At 44.8% G+C, this 15318-nt stretch overlaps 1 pseudogene; it reads left to right on the forward strand.

Moving 5' to 3' along the window:
* LOC123994934 overlaps positions 1 to 15318 on the forward strand; it is a 144416-nt pseudogene that overhangs the window by 87129 nt on the left and 41969 nt on the right.

The raw sequence follows: 15318 nt of genomic DNA on the forward strand, positions 1-15318 counted from the left end.
GGCCAACAGCTCCGTCCCCCCCGCAGCTACTTTCCCAGGCCTCTCCAGGTTCTCCTTTATCCATATCCAGATAGCAGATGTTCTGAAAGAGCTGCAAAACCTGGATCCGTACAAATCAGCTGGGCTTGACAATCTGGACCCTCTATTTCTGAAACTATCCGCTGCCATTGTCGCAACCCCTATTACCAGCCTGTTCAACCTCTCTTTCATATCATCTGAGATCCCCAAGGATTGGAAAGCTGCTGCAGTCATCCCCCTATTCAAAGGGGGAGACACCCTGGACCCAAACTGTTACAGACCTATATCCATCCTGCCCTGCTTATCTAAGGTCTTCGAAAGCCATGTCAACAAACAGGTCACTGACCATCTCGAATCCCACCGTACCTTCTCCGCTGTGCAATCTGGTTTCCGAGCCGGTCACGGGTGCACCTCAGCCACGCTTAAGGTCCTAAACGACATCCTAACCGCCATCGATAAAAGACAGTACTGTGCAGCCGTCTTCAACTCTTTCAAACACCATATTCTTATCGACAGACTCAGTAGCCTCTGTTCACCAACTACTTTGCAGACAGAGTTCAGTGTGTCAAATCGGAGGGCATGCTGTCCGGTCCTCTGGCAGTCTCTATGGGGGTGCCACAAGGTTCAATTCTCGGGCTGACTCTTTTCTCTGTATATATCAATGATGTTGCTCTTGCTGCGGGCGATTCCCTGATCCACCTCTACGCAGATGACACCATTCTATATACTTCCGGCCTGTCCTTGGACACTGTGCTATCTAACCTCCAAACGAGCTTCAATGCCATACAACACTCCTTCCGTGGCCTCCAACTGCTCTTAAACGATAGTAAAACCAAATGCATGCTTTTCAACCACTCACTGCCTGCACCCGCACGCCTGACTAGCATCACCACCCTGGATGGTTCCGACCTTGAATATGTGGACATCTATAAGTACCTAGGTGTCAGGCTAGACTGCAAACTCTCTTTTCAGACTCTTATCAAACATCTCCAATCGAAAATCAAATCTAGAGTCTGCTTTCTATTCCCCAACAAAGCCTCCTTCACTCACGCCGCCAAACTTACCCTCCTAAAACTGACTATCCTACCGATCTTCGACTTCGGCGATGTCATCTACAAAATAGCTTCCAACACTCTACTCAGCAAACTGGATGCAGTTTATCACAGTGCCATCCCTTTTGTCACTAAAGCACCTTATACCATCCACCACTGCGACCTGTATGCTCTAGTCGGCTGGCCCTCGCTTTACATATTAAGTCAGACCCACTGGCTCCAGGTCATCTACAAGTCCATGCTAGGTAAAGCTCCGCCTTATCTCAGTTCACTGGTCACGATGGCAACACCCACCCGTAGCACGCGCTCCAGCAGGTGTATCTCACTGATCATCCCTAAACATTTACATTACATTACATTTAAGTCATTTAGCAGACGCTCTTATCCAGAGCGACTTACAAATTGGTGCATTCACCTTATGACATCCAGTGGAACAACCACTTTACAATAGTGCATCTAGGGGGGAGGGGGGATTACTTATCCTATCCTAGGTATTCCTTAAAGAGGTGGGGTTTCAGGTGTCTCCGGAAGGTGGTGATTGACTCCGCTGTCCTGGCGTCGTGAGGGAGTTTGTTCCACCATTGGGGGCTAGAGCAGCGAACAGTTTTGACTGGGCTGAGCGGGAGCTGTAATTCCTCAGTGGTAGGGAGGCGAGCAGGCCAGAGGTGGATGAACGCAGTGCCCTTGTTTGGGTGTAGGGCCTGATCAGAGCCTGGAGGTACTGAGGTGCCGTTCCCCTCACAGCTCCGTAGGCAAGCACCATGGTCTTGTAGCGGATGCGAGCTTCAACTGGAAGCCAGTGGAGAGAACGGAGGAGCGGGGTGATGTGAGAGAACTTGGGAAGGTTGAACACCAGACGGGCTGCGGCGTTCTGGATGAGTTGAAGGGGTTTAATGGCACAGGCAGGGAGCCCAGCCAACAGCGAGTTGCAGTAATCCAGACGGGAGATGACAAGTGCCTGGATTAGGACCTGCGCCGCTTCCTGTGTGAGGCAGGGTCGTACTCTGCGGATGTTGTAGAGCATGAACCTACAGGAACGGGCCACCGCCTTGATGTTGGTTGAGAACGACAGGGTGTTGTCCAGGATCACGCCAAGGTTCTTAGCGCTCTGGGAGGAGGACACAATGGAGTTGTCAACCGTGATGGCGAGATCATGGAACGGGCAGTCCTTCCCCGGGAGGAAGAGCAGCTCCGTCTTGCCGAGGTTCAGCTTGAGGTGGTGATCCGTCATCCACACTGATATGTCTGCCAGACATGCAGAGATGCGATTCCCCACCTGGTCATCAGAAGGGGGAAAGGAGAAGATTAATTGTGTGTCGTCTGCATAGCAATGATAGGAGAGACCATGTGAGGTTATGACAGAGCCAAGTGACTTGGTGTATAGCGAGAATAGGAGAGGGCCTAGAACAGAGCCCTGGGGGACACCAGTGGTGAGAGCGCGTGGTGAGGAGACAGATTCTCTCCACGCCACCTGGTAGGAGCGACCTGTCAGGTAGGACGCAATCCAAGCGTGGGCCGCGCCGGAGATGCCCAACTCGGAGAGGGTGGAGAGGAGGATCTGATGGTTCACAGTATCGAAGGCAGCCAATAGATCTAGAAGGATGAGAGCAGAGGAGAGAGAGTTAGCTTTAGCAGTGCGGAGCGCCTCCGTGATACAGAGGAGAGCAGTCAGTTGAATGACTAGTCTTGAAACCTGACTGATTTGGATCAAGAAGGTCATTCAGAGAGAGATAGCTGGAGAGCTGGCCAAGGACGGCACGTTCAAGAGTTTTGGAGAGAAAAGAAAGAAGGGATACTGGTCTGTAATTGTTGACATCGGAGGGATCGAGTGTAGGTTTTTTCAGAAGGGGTGCAACTCTCGCTCTCTTGAAGACGGAAGGGACGTAGCCAGCGGTCAGGGATGAGTTGATGAGCGAGGTGAGGTAAGGGAGAAGGTCTCCGGAAATGGTCTGGAGAAGAGAGGAGGGGATAGGGTCAAGCGGGCAGGTTGTTGGGCGGCCGGCCGTCACAAGACGCGAGATTTCATCTGGAGAGAGAGGGAGAAAAAGGTCAGAGCACAGGGTAGGGCAGTGTGAGCAGAACCAGCGGTGTCGTTTGACTTAGCAAACGAGGATCGGATGTCGTCGACCTTCTTTTCAAAATGTTTGACGAAGTCATCTGCAGAGAGGGGGGAGGGGGAGGAGGATTCAGGAGGGAGGAGAAGGTGGCAAAGAGCTTCCTAGGGTTAGAGGCAGATGCTTGGAATTTAGAGTGGTAGAAAGTGGCTTTAGCAGCAGAGACAGAGGAGGAAAATGTAGAGAGGAGGGAGTGAAAGGATGCCAGGTCCGCAGGGAGGCGAGGTTTTCCTCCATTTCCGCTCGGCTGCCCGGAGCCCTGTTCTGTGAGCTCGCAATGAGTCATCGAGCCACGGAGCGGGAGGGGAGGACCGAGCCGGCCTGGAGGATAGGGAACATAGAGAGTCAAAGGATGCAGAGAGGGAGGAGAGGAGGGTTGAGGAGGCAGAATCAGGAGATAGGTTGGAGAAGGTTTGAGCAGAGGGAAGAGATGATAGGATGGAAGAGGAGAGAGTAGCGGGGGGGAGAGAGAGCGAAGGTTGGGACGGCGCGATACCATCCGAGTAGGGGCAGTGTTGGATGAGAGCGAGAGGGAAAAGGATACAAGGTAGTGGTCGGAGACTTGGAGGGGGAGTTGCAATGAGGTTAGTGGAAGAACAGCATCTAGTAAAGATGAGGTCGAGCGTATTGCCTGCCTTGTGAGTAGGGGGAAGGTGAGAGGGTGAGGTCAAAAGAGGAGAGGAGTGGAAAGAAGGAGGCAGAGAGGAATGAGTCAAAGGTAGACGTGGGGAGGTTAAAGTCGCCCAGAACTGTGAGAGGTGAGCCGTCCTCAGGAAAGGAGTTTATCAAGGCATCAAGCTCATTGATGAACTCTCCGAGGGAACCTGGAGGGCATAAATGATAAGGATGTTAAGCTTGAAAGGGCTGGTAACTGTGACAGCATGGAATTCAAAGGAGGCGATAGACAGATGGGTAAGGGGAGAAAGAGAGAATGACCACTTGGGAGAGATGAGGATCCCGGTGCCACCACCCCGCTGACCAGAAGTTCTCGGGTGTGCGAGAACACGTGGGCGGACGAAGAGAGAGCAGTAGGAGTAGCAGTGTTGTCTGTGGTGATCCATGTTTCCGTCAGTGCCAAGAATTCGAGGGACTGGAGGGAGGCATAGGCTGAGATGAACTCTGCCTTGTTGGCCGCAGATCGGCAGTTCCAGAGGCTACCGGAGACCTGGAACTCCACGTGGGTCGTGCGCGCTGGGACCACCAGATTAGGGTGGCCGCGGCCACGCGGTGTGGAGTGTTTGTATGGTCTGTGCAGAGAGGAGAGAACAGGGATAGACAGACACATAGTTGACAGGCTACAGAAGAGGCTACGCTAATGCAAAGGAGATTGGAATGACAAGTGGACTACACTACCTGGTTAAAGCCAACACCTCATTTGGCTGCCTTTCATTCCAGTTCTCTGCTGCCTGTGAGTGGAACGAATTGCAAAAATCGCTGAAGTTGGAGACTTTTATCTCCCTCACCAACTTCAAACATCTGCTATCTGAGCAGCTAACCGATCGCTGCAGCTGTACATAGTCTTATCGGTAAATAGCCCACCCATTTTTACCTACTTCATCCCCATACTGTTTTTATTTATTTACTTTTCTGCTCTTTTGCACACCAATATCTCTACCTGTACATGACCATCTGATCATTTATCACTCCAGTGATAATCTGCAAAATTGTAATTATTTGCCTACCTCCTCATGCCTTTTGCACACAAAGTATATAGACTCTCTTTTTTTCTACTGTGTTATTGACTTGTTAATTGTTTACTCCATGTGTACCTCTGTGTTGTCTGTTCACACTGCTATGCTTTATCTTGGCCAGGTCGCAGTTGCAAATGAGAACTTGTTCTCAACTAGCCTACCTGGTTAAATAAAGGTGAAAATAAAAATAAATAAATGCCATAATATCTTCTAACTTTAATTCTATGGTCTTGGTCCTTTCCAGATTGTGTCAGCTGTGCAGTACTGCCATCAGAAAAAGATTGTACACAGAGACCTGAAGGTAATGAACACTTTATACACACACGAACACTTTATACACACACACACACACACACACACACACACACACACACACACACACACACACACACACACACACACACACACACACACACACACACACACACACACACACACACACACACACACACACACACACACACACACACACACACACACACACACACACGTACCCTGGCATACATACAGTGGGGCAAAAAAGTATTTAGTCAGCCACCAATTGTGCAAGTTCTCCCAATTGTGCAAGTTCAACCTATGATGTAACTTTCATTATAGGTACACTTCAACTATGACAGACAAAATGAGAAAAAAAATCCAGAAAAACACGTAGGATGTTTAATGAATTTATTTGCAAATTATGGTGGACAATAAGTGTTTGGTCACCTACAAACAAGCAAGATTTCTGGCTCTCACAGACCTGTAATTTCTTTTTTAAGAGGCTCCTCTGTCCTCCACTCATTACCTGTATTAATGGCACCTGTTTGAACTTGTTATCAGTATAAAATACACCTGTCCACAACCTCAAACAGTCACACTCCAAACTCCACTATGGCCAAGACCAAAGAGCTGTCAAAGGACACCAGAAACAAAATTGTAGACCTGCACCAGGCTGCGAAGACTTCATCTGCAATAGGTAAGCAGCTTGGTTTGAATAAATCAACTGTGGGAGCAATTATTAGGAAATCGAAGACATACAAGACAACTGATAATCTCCCTCGATCTGGGGCTCCACGCAAGATCTCACCCCGTGGGGTCAAAATGATCACAAGAACGGTGAGCAAAAATCCCAGAACCACACGGGGGGACCTAGTTTTTCCAGGCTTCCATCCGCGTCGCCGTGCTGCCTCCTCATACCAACGCCACGCCCCTCCGCTTTCCCCGCCTCCAGCTCTTCTTTGGGGCGGCGATATTCTCCAGGCTGTGCCCAGGGTCCTTTTCCGTCCAATATCTCCTCCCAAGTCCAGAAGTCATGTGATCGCTGCTCCTCCGGCCTCTGCCTGTCACCACGCCGCTTAGTCCTATTGTGGTGGGTGATTCTGTTACGTTTTTCTTGCGCTGAAGGAGAGTCGGACCAAAATGCAGCATGGTATTCTTGATACATGTTTAATAACAATGAAAAAAAAATAATACAAAAACAACAAACGTAACGTGAAAACCTATACAGCCTATCTGGTGCAAAGAAACACAGAGACAGGAACAATCACCCACAAAACACTCAAAGAATATGGCTGCCTAAATATGGTTCCCAATCAGAGACAACGATAAACACCTGCCTCTGATTGAGAACCACTTCAGACAGCCATAGACTATGCTAGAAAGCCCCACTAAGCCACAATCCCAAAACCTACGAAAAAAAACCCAAGACAAAACACACCACAAAATAAAACCATGTCACACCCTGGCCTAACCAAAATAATAAAGAAAACACAGAATACTAAGACCAGGGCGTGACACATATATTATTATTGTCTGCATTATTAGCTGATATGAATGTTTAGTGTACAACATATATTATTATTGTCTGCATTATTAGCTGATATGAATGTTTAGTGTACAACATATATTATTATTGTCTGCATTATTAGCTGATATGAATGTTTAGTGTACAACATATATTATTATTGTCTGCATTATTAGCTGATATGAATGTTTAGTGTACAACATATATTATTATTGTCTGCATTATTAGCTGATATGAATGTTTAGTGTACAACATATATTATTATTGTCTGCATTATTAGCTGATATGAATGTTTAGTGTACAACATATATTATTATTGTCTGCATTATTAGCTGATATGAATGTTTAGTGTATAACATATATATTATTATTGTCTGCATTATTAGCTGATGAATGTTTAGTGTACAACATATATTATTATTGTCTGCATTATTAGCTGATATGAATGTTTAGTGTACAACATATATTATTATTGTCTGCATTATTAGCTGATATGAATGTTTAGTGTACAACATATATTATTATTGTCTGCATTATTAGCTGATATGAATGTTTAGTGTATAACATATATATTATTATTGTCTGCATTATTAGCTGATGAATGTTTAGTGTACAACATATATATTATTATTGTCTGCATTATTAGCTGATATGAATGTTTAGTGTACAACATATATTATTATTGTCTGCATTATTAGCTGATATGAATGTTTAGTGTACAACATATATTATTATTGTCTGCATTATTAGCTGATATGAATGTTTAGTGTACAACATATATTATTATTGTCTGCATTATTAGCTGATATGAATGTTTAGTGTACAACATATATTATTATTGTCTGCATTATTAGCTGATATGAATGTTTAGTGTACAACATATATTATTATTGTCTGCATTATTAGCTGATATGAATGTTTAGTGTATAACATATATATTATTATTGTCTGCATTATTAGCTGATGAATGTTTAGTGTACAACATATATTATTATTGTCTGCATTATTAGCTGATATGAATGTTTAGTGTACAACATATATTATTATTGTCTGCATTATTAGCTGATATGAATGTTTAGTGTACAACATATATTATTATTGTCTGCATTATTAGCTGATATGAATGTTTAGTGTATAACATATATATTATTATTGTCTGCATTATTAGCTGATGAATGTTTAGTGTACAACATATATTATTATTGTCTGCATTATTAGCTGATATGAATGTTTAGTGTACAACATATATTATTATTGTCTGCATTATTAGCTGATATGAATGTTTAGTGTACAACATATATTATTATTGTCTGCATTATTAGCTGATATGAATGTTTAGTGTACAACATATATTATTATTGTCTGCATTATTAGCTGATATGAATGTTTAGTGTACAACATATATTATTATTGTCTGCATTATTAGCTGATATGAATGTTTAGTGTACAACATATATTATTATTGTCTGCATTATTAGCTGATATGAATGTTTAGTGTATAACATATATTATTATTGTCTGCATTATTAGCTGATATGAATGTTTAGTGTACAACATATATTATTATTGTCTGAACAACTGGGACTCGTGTCAGTTCAGTCTTTCTCCCTGCAACATTCAAGACCACAAAGTGTGGGTGACTTACAGTCTAACAATGTTACTGTCGGTGTAAATGTCCAATGTTACTTCGCTATTAGCATCTCATATATTGTAGATGTGAGTCATTTAGCAGACGCTCTTATCCAGAACGACTGACAGTAGTGAGTGGATACATTTTTCGTACTTGTCCCCCGTTGGAATGAAACCCACAACCGTGGCATTGAAAGCTCCATGCTCGACCAACTAAGCCACATGGGATCGACATCTTGTGTCACACTGAATGATGTCCCCCACACACCCCACCTATAGTTCACTAGTTCCGGTGTAAAAGCCACCCATCTACCTCCCCCTTTTAATTGTAAACAACAACAATGTTCAGTGTTTCACATCACTGAATAAATACCACACACAAACACACTCACTTCACCTTCTCTCCCCCGCCCGCACCAGGCTGAGAACTTACTCCTAGACGCTGACATGAACATCAAGATTGCTGACTTTGGCTTCAGTAACGAGTTCACAATGGGCAGTAAGCTGGACACGTTCTGCGGCTCCCCACCCTACGCCGCCCCAGAGCTGTTCCAGGGGAAGAAGTACGACGGGCCTGAGGTGGACGTCTGGAGCCTGGGAGTCATACTGTACACGCTCGTGTCAGGGTCGCTGCCCTTCGACGGTCAGAATCTGAAGGTGTGTGCAAATATGTGTATGTGTGTTGACCTTTAACTCTGGCCTTCACGCTTATGTCCCAATTCTCTACCCATCTGTCCTAAATGTGCACTTGCTTTGAAAGGAAAGGACTAGTGTAAGAATGGTAAAAACTCCATCTCGTCCATGCTTACACTTACATACCATGCTAACTGCGTGGGGAAGAGTACCAGATTGCACACTTTGGGAGACAGGTTGAGACACAGGGGCTATATATCCTCTGTAAGAGCTGAAAGTGTTGTCTATAGGGTAAATACCGTATCCCTTTCTACATGTCCACCGACTGACCCCTGACCTCTAAACCTCCGACCCTGCCTTTAACCTCTCCTCTCTATCTCCCCCTTAGGAGCTGAGAGAGCGTGTTCTAAGGGGTAAATACCGTATCCCTTTCTACATGTCCACCGACTGACTCCTGACCTCTAAACCTCCGACCCTGCCTTTAACCTCTCCTCTCTATCTCCCCCTTTAGGAGCTGAGAGAGCGTGTTCTAAGGGGTAAATACCGTATCCCTTTCTACATGTCCACCGACTGACCCCTGACCTCTAAACCTCCGACCCTGCCTTTAACCTCTCCTCTCTATCTCCCCCTTTAGGAGCTGAGAGAGCGTGTTGTAAGGGGTAAATACCGTATCCCTTTCTACATGTCCACCGACTGACCCCTGACCTCTAAACCTCCGGCCCTGCCTTTAACCTCTCCTCTCTATCTCCCCCTTTAGGAGCTGAGAGAGCGTGTTGTAAGGGGTAAATACCGTATCCCTTTCTACATGTCCACCGACTGCGAAAACCTCCTCAAGCGCTTCTTGGTGCTCAACCCATCCAAGCGTGGTACACTTGAGGTGAGGGAGGATGTCTGAAATGTAAATATGTCTTACGCTTACTACTTATGTTACTTCGCCGTCCACTGACTCCTTCCTTCTTCACGTCACTCCTGCCTGGTTTCTGTCTGTGTGGAGATGTTTGGGATGCAAGGTTTGAACACAGCACCTTGATGCCCGCACACGCTGGTACGTGCACACGCTGGTACGTGCACACGCTGGTACGTGCACACGCTGGTACGTGCACACGCTGGTACGTGCACACGCTGGTACGTGCACACGCTGGTACGTGCACACGCTGGTACGTGCACACGCTGGTACGTGCACACGCTGGTACGTGCACACGCTGGTACGTGCACGTGCACACACACGTCTTCCATCCGATAGAGTAGATTTCCCACTGCTAGACGCACACACACACACACACACACACACACACACACACACACACACACACACACACACACACACACACACACACACACACCTATCCCTCCCCCATCTACACCATAGTCCTGTCTGTACACTCACTCATCTCCCTGTGCTGAGGAAACAGACATAATTAATTAAACAGCTAAAGGCAGTCCTACCACTCTAATCACATGTGTCCCTGTGTGTCCTTGTGTATTTATCTAAAACTGACCTTAGATCAGAGTCTAGGGGCATTCTCATCCTATTCTGGGAGCATTCTTTGTGTGTGTCCCTGTGTGTCCGTGTGTATTTATCTAAAACTGACCTTAGATCAGTGTCTAGGGGCAAAAACCTGTTTTTGCTTTGTCAATATGGGGCATTGTGTGTAGATTGATTCAAAGTATTCAATCCATTTTAGAATGAGGCTGTAACGTAACAAAAGTCAAGGGTCTGAATATTTTTCGAATGTAGTGTACGTTGTAAAATGTCATTCATAGGCTAGGTTGTCGCAACCTCATGGTGGGTATATGGAAAGTTTAAGTATCATGTAGTAGCCTCAGCCTTTCAATGATGTTTTGAGCTGGGTGAATGGAAAATGGATGACAGTCATCCAATATGCTGTAAAAGAAATAAGGTCATGCTCATAAAACAAATGTATTGTCCTCCCTCATCACAATGCCCCATATTGACAAAGCAAAAACAGGTTTTTAGATCAGAGTCTCAGAGTCCTCCCTCATCTGAAACGGAACCGACCGCCACTGTTGTTAATGTAGCAAGGTTGAATGCAAACTGTCCACTGAAATCCTAATTGATTTTGCTTCAATTTATTTAAGTGATCACTGTGCTGTTGCTTATGTGAGGGATTTAAAAATGCACGTATTATCATGAAAAGGAATTGGAAGCAGTTTGATACTCAGGGTTTTGTACATGATGTTTTTAACTTTGCCTGGAATAAAGTTGAATTCATCCCTGATGTTGAATTTGCTTCTTTTTTTTTTTTTTTACTTCCATAAAGCATTCCAGGAATCATGCAACAAGCATGCCCCTTTCAAACAAAACAGAATTACAGGCAGAGACAGCCCTTGGTTCTCAGATGAACTAGCAATCATAAGGAAACGTAATGCTTTGTGGGCTTAAGGTCTGATTCAGCTGATAATTGGATGGCTTTTAAACGCCTTCGAGAATCAGGTTGTGGCTATGACCCGAAAGCTGAAAGCACACCACTATCTCAAGTCTACTGCTGATAATCTGAATAATCCTTCAACATTTTTGAAAAGTTTAGAGTGCAAAGGAGATGCACAGCTCCCTAAACAACTGCTGGTTGACTCACAGGTGGTAATTGAGAACCTTTATTCTGAACTCTTTTAATCATCATTTTCTTGATGCAGGTTATTTAATAGGGTTAAAGGTCCATTAGCACCCCTGGGAAATTACCCTACACTCCCTCCCCCATTTCTCCTTCACCCAAATCCAGATAGCTGATGTTCTGAAAGAGCTGCAAAATCTGGACCCCTAGAAATCAGCTGGGCTAGACAATCTGGACCCTTTCTTTTTTTAAATTATCCGCCGCAATTGTTGCAACTCCTATTACTATCCTGTTCAACCTCTCTTTCGTATCGTCTGAGATCCCTAAAGGTTGGAAAGCTGACGCGGTCATCTCCCTCTTCAAAGGGGGTGACACTCTAGATCCAAACTGTTACAGAGCTGTATCTATCCTACCCTGCATTTCTAAAGTCTTCGAAAGCCAAGTTAACAAACAGATCACTGACCATTTCGAATCCCACCATACCTTCTCCGCTATGCAATCTGGTTTCAGAGCTGGTCATGGGTGCACCTCAGCCATGCTCAAGGTCCTAAACGATATCATAACCGCCATCGATAAAAGACAATACTGTGTAGCCGTATTCATCGACCTGGCCAAGGCTTTCGATTCCGTCACCGCAATCAGACTCAAACGCATTCTTGTTGGGTTCAGACCTCAAGTTGGTAGAGCATGGCACTTGGTTTCTCAAATACATAGAATGTATGCACACATGACTGTAAGTCTCGTCTGGTTCATTATTACTACTTCTCAGATAGAGCTCAGTGTGTCAAATCGGAGGTCCTGTTGTCCGGACCTCTGGCAGTCTCTATGGGGGTGCCACAGGGTTCAATTCTCGGACCAATTCTTTTTTCTGTATACATCAATGATGTCGCTCTTTCTGCTGGTGATTCTCTGATCCACCTCTACGCAGACGACACCATTCTGTATACTTCTGGCCCATCTTTGGACACTGACTGTGTTAACAAACCTCCAGACGAGCTTCAATGCCATACAGTACTCCTTCCGTGGCCTCCAACTGCTCTTAAATGCAAGCAAAACTAAATGCATGCTCTTCAACCGATCGCTGCCCGCGCATCTAGCATCACTACTCTGGATGGTTCTGACTTAGAATATGTGGACAACTACAAATATCTAGGTGTCTGGTTAGACTGTAAACTCTCCTTCCAGACTCACATTGAGCATCTCCAATCCAAAATTACATCTAAAATTGGCTTCCTATTTCGCAACAGAGCATCCTTTACTCATGCTGCCAAATATACCCTTGTAAAACTGACTATCCTACCGATCCTTTCCTTCGGCGATGTTATTTACAAAATAGCCTCCAACCCTCTACTCAGAAAATTGGATGTAGTCTATCACAGTGCCATCCGTTTTGTCACCAAAGCCCCATATACGACCCACGTCCTGCACACTCTTATTGGCTGACCCTTGCTTCATATTCGTCGCCAAACCCACTGGCTCCAGGTCATCTATAGGTTTTTGCTAGGTAAAGCCCCGCCTTATCTCAGCTCACTGGTCACCATAGCAGCACCCACCCGTAGCACGCGCTCCAGTAGATATATTTCACTGGTCAACCCCAAAGTCAACCCCTTTGGCCGCCTTTCCTTCCAGTTATCTGCTGGCAATGACTGGAACGAACTGCAAAAATCACTGAAGCTGGAGACTTATTTTTCCCTCACTAGCTTTAAGCATCAGCTGTCAGAGCAATTTACCGATCATTGCACCTGTACATAGCCCATCTGTAAATAGCCCACCCAACTACCTCATCCCCATGTTGTTATTTATTTTCTTTCTCCTTTGCACCACACTATCTCTACTTGCACATTCATCTCCTGGACATCTATCACTCCAGTGTTTATTTTCAAAATGTAATTATTTCGCCACTATGGCCTATTTATTGCCTTACCTCCCTAATCTTTCTACATTTGCACACACTTGATATAGATTTTTCTATTGTCTTATTGACTGTTTGTTTATCCCATGTGTAACTCTGTGTTGTTGGCGTCGCACTGCTTTGCTTTATCTTGGCCAGGTGGCAGTTGTAAATGAGAACCTGTTCTCAACTGGTCTATCTAAGGTGAAATTAAGTAAAAAGCAAGCCTTCTCCAGGTTCTCTGTCTCGGAGCTGCAGACGTCATTGCTCCTTTATTATTGCAACTTTATTATCCCACCAGGGGGAAATTCATTTGGTCATGTGCTTAAAAATACATACAACCTAAACTACACAATAATTCATTCAAAGTGCTATAGCTACACATTTAAAGTGAAAGTACAATATGGTGTATACTGGAGGGACCAACAGACATGGGTTATCGGGGTCATATTCACTAATGTGCAGTATACTGGAAGGACCAACAGACTATCTATTATACAGCCTAATGCCTGTTGGAATAAAATAGTCCCCATATCTATCTGTTTCCAATTTCTTTAGAATAAGTTTCTTTCCCCTTGTCTGGCTGGAAGAAGTTTCTTTCTCCTTGTCTGGCTGGAAGAAGTTTCTTTCCGCTTGTCTGACAAGAAGAATTCTCTTTCCGCTTGTCTGGCAGGAAGAAGTTTCTTTCCCCTTGTCTGGCTGGAAGAAGTTTCTTTCCCCTTGTCTGGCTGGAAGAAGTTTCTTTCCCCTTGTCTGGCTGGAAGAAGTTTCTTTCCCCTTGTCTAGTTGGAAGAAGTTTCTTTCCCCTTGTCTGGCAGGAAGAAGTTTCTTTCCCCTTGTCTGGCAGGAAGAAGTTTCTTTCCCCTTGTCTGGCAGGAAGAAGTTTCTTTCCCCTTGTCTGGCTGGAAGACATTTCTTTCCCCTTGTCTGGCTGGAAGATGTTTCTTTCCCCTTGTCTGGCTGGAAGACGTTTCTTTCCCCTTGTCTGGCAGGAAGAAGTTTCTTTCCCCTTGTCTGGCTGGAAGAAGTTTCTTTCCCCTTGTCTGGCAGGAAGAAGTTTCTTTCCCCTTGTCTGGCAGGAAGAAGTTTCTTTCCCCTTGTCTGGCTGGAAGAAGTTTCTTTGCCCTTGTCTGGCAGGAAGAAGTTTCTTTGCCCTTGTCTGGCAGGAAGAAGTTTCTTTGCCCTTGTCTGGCAGGAAGAAGTTTCTTTCCCCTTGTTCGGCAGGAAGAAGTTTCTTTCCCCTTGTCTGGCTGGCTGGAAGAAGTTTCTTTCCCCTTGTCTGACAGGAAGAAGTCTCTTTCCTCTTGTCTGGCAGGAAGAAGTTTCTTTCCCCTTGTCTGGCTGGAAGAAGTTTCTTTCCCCTTGTCTGGCTGGAAGAAGTTTCTTTCCCCTTGTCTGACAGGAAGAAGTCTCTTTCCCCTTGTCTGGCAGGAAGAAGTTTCTTTCCCCTTGTCTGGCTGGAAGAAGTTTCTTTCCCCTTGTCTGGCTGGAAGAAGTTTCTTTCCCCTTGTCTGGCTGGAAGAAGTTTATTTCCCCTTGTCTGGCTGCTCCTGTCTTGGTGCAGATATTGAAGTGTATTGGGATTACTGGTACTGTCTGGAGTGGTCTGTGAACAATAGTGCCTTTACGTTTTCCACATTTTGTTATGTTAAAGCCTGAATATTAAATGTAGATATTTTTGGTCACTGGCCTACACACAATAGCCCATATTGTCAAAGTGGAATTAATTATTAATACTATTTTTTTTAAATGTTGCAACGTTCCAGAATATTGCAGATATAAATATATTGTATAGAGTTGACACGATTTCCTCTTGAGAGAGAAGGATTTATTTTTCAATCTGAATGGTATGTAAAGTTCTCTGCTGAATGTGACCCCAGTAAACTACTCTACTGACCGACAGTCCTTCTATAGACCCTCATCCAGAGTTGGGG

The sequence above is a fragment of the Oncorhynchus gorbuscha genome, linkage group LG14, assembly GCF_021184085.1.
Source record: "Oncorhynchus gorbuscha isolate QuinsamMale2020 ecotype Even-year linkage group LG14, OgorEven_v1.0, whole genome shotgun sequence".
Classification (NCBI taxonomy): Eukaryota; Metazoa; Chordata; class Actinopteri; order Salmoniformes; family Salmonidae; genus Oncorhynchus; species Oncorhynchus gorbuscha.